At 41.9% G+C, this 7274-nt stretch overlaps 2 long non-coding RNA genes across 3 annotated transcripts; one reads left to right on the top strand and one right to left on the bottom strand.

Annotated features, from left to right (window-relative positions):
- Positions 1 to 245: 245 nt before the first annotated feature.
- On the bottom strand, positions 246 to 5154 carry LOC110014764. 2 transcript variants are annotated; one of them, XR_002872681.1, is made up of 5 exons: positions 3516 to 5154; positions 3355 to 3443; positions 2086 to 2164; positions 1917 to 2016; positions 246 to 546 (listed from the first exon to the last, which is right to left on the bottom strand). It is a non-coding gene; the product is annotated as an uncharacterized LOC110014764 (long non-coding RNA). The 2 variants fall into 2 exon arrangements; XR_002872680.1 differs by having other exon boundaries at positions 3355 to 5154.
- On the top strand, positions 1876 to 3315 carry LOC105353703. The gene is made up of 2 exons (XR_908423.3): positions 1876 to 1985; positions 2063 to 3315. It is a non-coding gene; the product is annotated as an uncharacterized LOC105353703 (long non-coding RNA).
- Positions 5155 to 7274: the final 2120 nt, after the last annotated feature.

The raw sequence follows: 7274 nt of genomic DNA, 5'->3' as shown, positions 1-7274 counted from the left end.
AACCTGGATGAGGACGACGAGCATGCAGATGAGCTTCCCTGAGACGGTTTCTGACAGTTTGTGCAGAATTTCTGTGGTTATGCAAACCGATTGTTTCAGCAGCTGTCCGAGTGGCTGGTCTCAGAAGATCTTGGAGGTGGACATGCTGGATGTGGAAGTCTTGGGCTGGTGTGCACACGTGGTCTGCGGTTGTGAGGCCAGTTGGATGTGCTGCCAAATTCTCGGAAACGCCTTTGTTGAACTTCTGTTGAGAATAATTCATTCATAAATCTGTCTATATATTAGAATATCAGCATCTGGATCATTTACGTCTATTTTAACATAAAAGGGGCTAAAAAGAACTAACATCAACAAACAACAACTACTAATAAATATTATAGGAAATAAGGAAACTAAGTATAAAAAAGTAAAACAAAATAAATGTACATAGTATATTATTTATTATTGTAAATAAAAAAATAAACATGTCTGACTAAGAGTGGGGGTTGAGGTCGGGGTTTTTTTTGTCTCTTTTTTGGAATCCAGCGTAGAGGCCATGACCCCCCCCTGCAAGAAAAGTAGAGAAGGTTCAATCAAACAGTGATAGACAATGGGCTACAGTTTGTTCACTCAGTGCTTACAGGACGACTGTTTTTAATTTGATTAGTGTCAATTATCCTTTGTAGGAAATATTAGTACCATTCAAATATTCATGAATAATTACAATATTACATTGATTTTTAACGCATAGCACAAAAGCATCAAATAATCAATATCTAACAACTTCTAGAACATGAATAATAAAACTTGGACATGCATCCATCATCTACCCCTTTTGTCCTTTTATTGACAAAATTAGAAAAGATTTATATAATTTTAAATAAACAAAAAAACAAATTAGGCTGATTATTATTTGGACTTATTTATTTGCGACCAAGCAAAAAAACTGATGGAAATTCATGTTGAAGAGGCACGTTGCTGGATTGTCCGCACGTATTTTAACCATAACCCCGGCTTCTTTACTTGCAAATAGGCACTTCAAAATAAATAAATAAATTCATTAATAATATATACAACATAAAACATGACGAGCACTCCATTAACTCCATCTGGGTTTCATAAATAAAATAAAAACGTTTACCACTCAAAACAATCATCAGAACTCTAACACAGTAAATATGCCAAACAAATTAATAAAAAAGCATTTATATACATTAGAGTTCTACTTTAAAATAGTAATAATGTAAAATAAAAACTGCTCCTTTTTTCTTTAAATGTCCTCATTGCATTGTATTAAAAAGAATCAGCTGTGGCAGTTGGGCTTGACCCAGAACCCTGTTTCTGATCCCCGGGTAAATGTTTTATTTAATCTCACTGTACTGGACCACTGGTTTGTTCGCAGTTCGACGAAGGTGGAAAGTATCAAGAACAGTATAATGAAATCACAATGACTACAATGAATTTTCATCAAAAATGAATTGCACATTTTTGAAAAGTGTTATTGTTTTGTGGTCCAAACAATTTCCCTAAATTGTTTTTTTTTAAATCAAGTAGGAAAAATAGCACATCTGCAAGTTCAAAATGCATCGCAATGCATGGCATTATGAGCTATCAGATGTACTTATCTCACTACTTTGTCAAGGATCACTTGTTTAGAAATTTAAAACAGTTATGGAGATGTGAGGTCTGCCTGCCAGCAACATATAAGTAATTATTAGTAGGTCACTGTGCCTACATAATCTAAAACATAAAAAAAAAAAAAACAGCGCTATTCAAAAACAGTTTCTTTTTTTTTTTGTCAGGGTATGCTGGTTCCAGAGATTGAATGGGAGGAGAGTGGATCCATGACTGAACCTCATTGACATGGTGCCTCTGCCAGCTACTCTCCCCCTCCCCCGTCTGCTCTGTTCTGGATGCGACCAGCTGCCACCACTTACCTCATCACCGCTGCCTTCTTAAGGATCTCCTGGATCTTCAGTCGGTGCCAGTTCGTTTTACCTCCCACGGTGCATAGTCAGGCTCGCTCATGTTCTTGCTCTGTTTACCAAGTTCTGTGTTACTTATTGCCTCGTCTTTGCCTCAGGAATAATCTACTCTGGATCTCACCTGGTCGCAGTCCTCTGGTTTCACGCCGTCTCACCTCTGGAATCCTGCAACTGCTCTCCTCCAGCCAGCCGCCGCGCCTCTGTTGGAAATAAGCCAAAACTCACCTTCCTATATAAAAACTTCTAAACTCACCTTAATGTCCGAGTCTCCTTCTGGGTTACAGCATCTGGGTCACTCCGAATTATAGTCATACCATGACAGAACGAACTGGCCAAACTCCTGACCCAGCTGACCCTGAAGGGCTCCAACACACCTTATCCATACAAGGAAATCTTCTTACACGTCAAGCGGAGGCCATCACTCTCATGTCCTCGGCCCAGTGGGATCTTTTTCGTCGCCTCGACAGCATCACGCAAATCAGATGATTTAGTTAACACTCTCCTAATATCCTGCAGTTTTCTTTCAAGTTTTGTTGTTGCTCCATCTGTTTTTGTTTTTTAGATGCAGAATAGCCAATGACTAGGCCCCTGATAAACGCCTTAGATGTTTCCCATAGCAATGAGGGATTATTGCTAGACTTTGAATTGATATCGAAGAAAATTTTAAATTGTTTAGTAAAATATGATGTAAATGTATGATCTTTCAAAATGTGCACATCAAATCTCCACCTCCTACTCCTCGAAGAAATACAGGTGACTGTCAATTCTAGATACAGCGCTGCATGATCACTAACCAAAATATTTCCAATTTCACAAGAAGAGACTTGTTGCACCTGAACTTTTGTAATAAAAAAATAGTCAATAAGAGTGCGGCATTTATGAGGAGGAGAGTAGAAAGTAACCTCATGGTTAGTGGGATGAAAGGTTCGCCAAACATCAGCTAGACAGATTTCGTCACAAATGGCAGAAAGGGCTCGTGCTTGGTTGGTTGGGGGGGAGCTTAGAGAAGGATATCTATCTACCAAAGGATTAAGCAGTTAAAATCACCTCTTTCCTGTTTGGAACGTGAGGGGGGAGGAGTCAGTCAGTCCAGGTCTCTGAGACAGAGACTGTTTTAAAATATTTACAAAACCAAGTCCAGATGATCGTTGTTACAACGTTTTTTGTGTAAATTTGGAGAAAAACCCTAAATAGGTCAATCATAACACTTAATATATCAGTAAATTACTGTTCCTTTTTTTGCCGGGAAACCGGCGGTGGCGCGAGCGCTGCCATAATTATTAGCTAATGTAACCCCGATTCTCACAAACCTCCCTTCCTCTGCTCCACCACAATAACTATACAGTCGAAACAAATAATTAATACATTTTTCTATGACGATCATAGTAACCTGCAGTCGTGTTACGTTCAGTCTCTCGATGGAGGCCGTATTTTTCAGCACCGCTCGTCCGTCACAGTGATAACAACAGCGGCATTCATCTGTCAGATGAAAATACATTCAGATGACCATAAAGTATTTTCATTACTGCCTCTTGTGTTTACATTTCTTACCTTTGAGACTTCTTTAGCTCGTGCAGAGATGCAGAACGCGCGACAACCAGATTACCTTTATTGACGCCCAACACCCACCGACTGGCGCGCGGATACGTGGGGGTGGGATGGCTTAATGTGCACGGCGCGCACGCATGCGTATTTGCACTAAAATTTTCACATGGCCTCTTTGACATATAAAACATTTCTATCATTTGTGTCTAAATTACGAGCATTAAATAACACAACTTGATGTGTGTCTGTCATAAAATATTCCATGTTGGGTCTAAATCAGATAAGCATTGTTCATCACATCAAATATTTACATATTTACTGTATTATACTGTTTTCATATATTTATTACTTTTATCATCTAAATTGTCCTAAGATTTATGAAAAAATGAAAATCACACACTGAAAAATAGGGTTTGCTTTATCAGTTTATTCTGCATAATGGAATGTTTGGCTCAAAACTGAGCTCTTTGGCATCAACTCAACCATTGGGTTTGGAGGAAGAGAATTGCTACCTCTGACCCCAAGAACAGCTTCCCCACTGTCAAACATGGAGGTGGAAGCATTATGCTTTGTGGCTATTTTTCTGCACAGAGCTACGTCACCACGTTGATGGAGCCATTAATGGAAAATCCTGAGTGAGAACTTCCTACCCTCCTTAAGCCAGGACCCTTCAAATCAGTCATGGATGGGTCTTCCAACAGGTTAGTGACCTAGAACCTACAGCCAAGGCAACCAAGGAATGGCTGAAGAACAATCATATCAAGGTCATTGAGAGGCCCAGCCCATGTCAATCCTATGGAGAGATCTCACAGTCGCCAAGCAACAGCCACCAAATATTCATTATGTAGAAGGGTCAAAAGAAGGGCAAATACATTTATATAAATTCTTTCAACTTGATTTCTTTCTAGGTTTGCAATTCTGCACAACAAACAAAGGACAAAAACTTTTTTTCCTCCAAATAAAGGGAAAAACCTTGAAACTTCATGTGAGTTCTTGGCAACTGCCATTTCCCAAATCCTGCTCATACTGGACCCACATCTCCATGTCTTGGATATAAGTAATTAACTTGCCAATAACAAAGACTTATTAAAGGTCACTGAGGTGAACTTTGTAGACAAGTGCGGAAACTGTATAGTGTAAGGCTGATCGGCAAATAAAAGACCATGAAAGTCATTTTGGACTATAGTAGGCACAGAGGAGGGTTCACAGCTTCCCTTTCCTTGGCATCCCCATCTCAGCTGATCTAACTTGGTTTCCTAACATCCAGGACGTTATCAACAAGGCACATCAGCACGTCTGAAGCTGCTAGCAACCGTTCAGCCAGTCCAACTGCATCATGGTCTGGCTCTCAGATCAAACTGAAGAAGAGCAGCAGAAGCTTCAGTGCAGAAGATACTGGAGCAGATCATCGGCTACCCCCTTCCCTACCTGTCATCCTGTCTGAGTAAAGGAACGTGTCAAGGACAGCACCCTTCCTGCAGCTAACATACTGATAAATACACGTATCACTCCACACTTCTAATATTCTTAATTTCTCATGTCATTTACCCCTAATTTACAGTGATGAAAGTCAGGTAAAGAAAAAAATCCCTGAACTTTTCTTTGAGCGATATGGCGGGCACAGAGCGAAATTTTGGAAAAATACGTGGTCTTAGATGCATTCTGGTGCATTCTGGCAGCTAGTTATTCACTTCTTTATCAAGAAACTAAGACTAATTGGAGCATCATGATTTGTCATTCAAACCCCTAGTTTGACTCTCCATTAAGGACTTGCTGGTCCCAAAAAAGAATTTGGAAAATTGCTCAAAGTAACACAATCCTACAATCTATCTTCTTTCTCTTTCGGCTTTTCCCATCAGGGGTCGCCACAGCGAATCATCCTTTTCCACCTCACTCTATCATGAACATCTTCTACCCTAACATTAGCCAACTTCATGTCCTCTGTCAAGACATCCATGTATCTCCTCTTTGGCCGTCCTCTTGCCCTCCTGCCAGGCAGCTCCATCTCCAACATCCTTCTACCAATATATCCACTATCCCTCCTCTGAACATGTCCAAACCATCTCAGTCTGGCTTCTCTGACTTTGTCGCTAACACAGGCAACATGAGCCATCCCTCTGATGTACTCGTTCCTTATCCTGTCTAACCTGGTCACTCCTAAGGAGAACCTCAACATCTTCATCTCTGCTACCTCCATCTCAGCCTCTTGTCTCTGTCTCACTGCTACCGTCTCTAACCCATAGAGCAGAGCTGGTTTCACCACTGTCTTGTACACCTTTCCTTTGAGTCTTGCTGACACTCTTCTGTCACACAACACTCCTGACACTTTCCTCCACCCGCTCCAACCTGCCTGCACTCGCCTCTTCACCTCTTTTCCACACTCCCCATCACACTGAACTGTTGACCCCAAGTACTTAAACTCCTGCACCTTCTTCACCTCAGCCCCCTGTAACCTAACGCTTCTACCTTGATCCCTCTCGTTCAGACACATGTATTCTGTCTTACTATGACTGACCTTCATGCCTCTTCTTTCCAGAGCAAACCTCCACCTCTCTAGCTGTTCCTCCACCTGCTCTCTACTCTCACTGCAGATTACAATGTCATCCGCAAACATCATTGTCCAGGGAGATTCCTGTCTTACCTCGTCTGTCAGCCTGTCCATCAGCATAGCAAACAAAAAGGGACTCAAAGCTGATCCTTGGTGTAGTCCCACCTCCACCTTGAACTCCTCTGTCTGACCTACAGCACATCTCACCACCGTCATACTTCTCTCATACATATCCTGAACTACTCTGACATACTTCTCTGCCACTCCAGACGACCTCATACAGTACCACAGCTCCTCCCTCGGCACCCTGTCATACGCCTTCTCTAAATCTACGAACACACAATGCAGCTCCTTCTGACCTTCTCTGTACTTTTCCATCAACATTCTCAAAGCAAAAATGGCATCAGTGGTGCTCTTACGGGGCATGAAACCATACTGCTGCTCACAAATCTCCACCTCTTTCCTAAGCCTGGCTTCCACTACTCTTTCCCACAGCTTCATTGTGTGGCTCATCAACTTTATTCCTCTATAGTTGCTGCAGTTCTGCGTGTCACCCTTGTTCTTAAAGATCGGAACCAGAACGCTTCTCCTCCATTCCTCAGGCATCTTCTCACTCTCTAGAATCCTATTGAAAAAACTCGTTAGAAATTCCACTGCTGTCTCTCCTAAGCACTTCCATACCTCCACAGGTACGTCATCAGGACCAACGGCCTTTCCGCTCTTCATCCTTTTCAGAGCCTTCCTAACCTCATCCTTTCCAATCTCTGCTACTTCCTGCTCCACAACAACCACATCTTCCTCCCTTCTTTCCCTGTCATTTTCCACGTTCATCAGCTCCTCAAAATACTCCTTCCATCTTTTCTGTACACTCTCCTGGGTTGTTAGCACCTTTCCGTCTCTGTCCTTAATCACCCTTATCTGTTGCACGTCCTTCCCATCTCTGTCTCTCTGTCTGGCTAGCCTGAACAAGTCCTTTTCTCCTTCCTTTGTGTCTAACCTGTCATATAGCTCATCGTAAGCTTTCTGTTTGGCCTTTGCCACCTCTCTCTTCACTCTACGCTGCGCTTCCTTGTACTCCTGTCTACCTTCCTCAGTCCTTTCTACATCCCACTTCCTTTTAGCCAACCTCTTCCTCTGGACGCATTCCTGTACTTCCTCATTCCACCACCAAGTCTCTTTACCGTCTTTCCTCTTTCCAGATGACACACCTAGCACCT

The sequence above is a fragment of the Oryzias latipes genome, chromosome 22 (genome assembly GCF_002234675.1).
Source record: "Oryzias latipes chromosome 22, ASM223467v1".
Classification (NCBI taxonomy): Eukaryota; Metazoa; Chordata; class Actinopteri; order Beloniformes; family Adrianichthyidae; genus Oryzias; species Oryzias latipes.
This window is presented reverse-complemented; position numbering and strand designations above follow the sequence as displayed.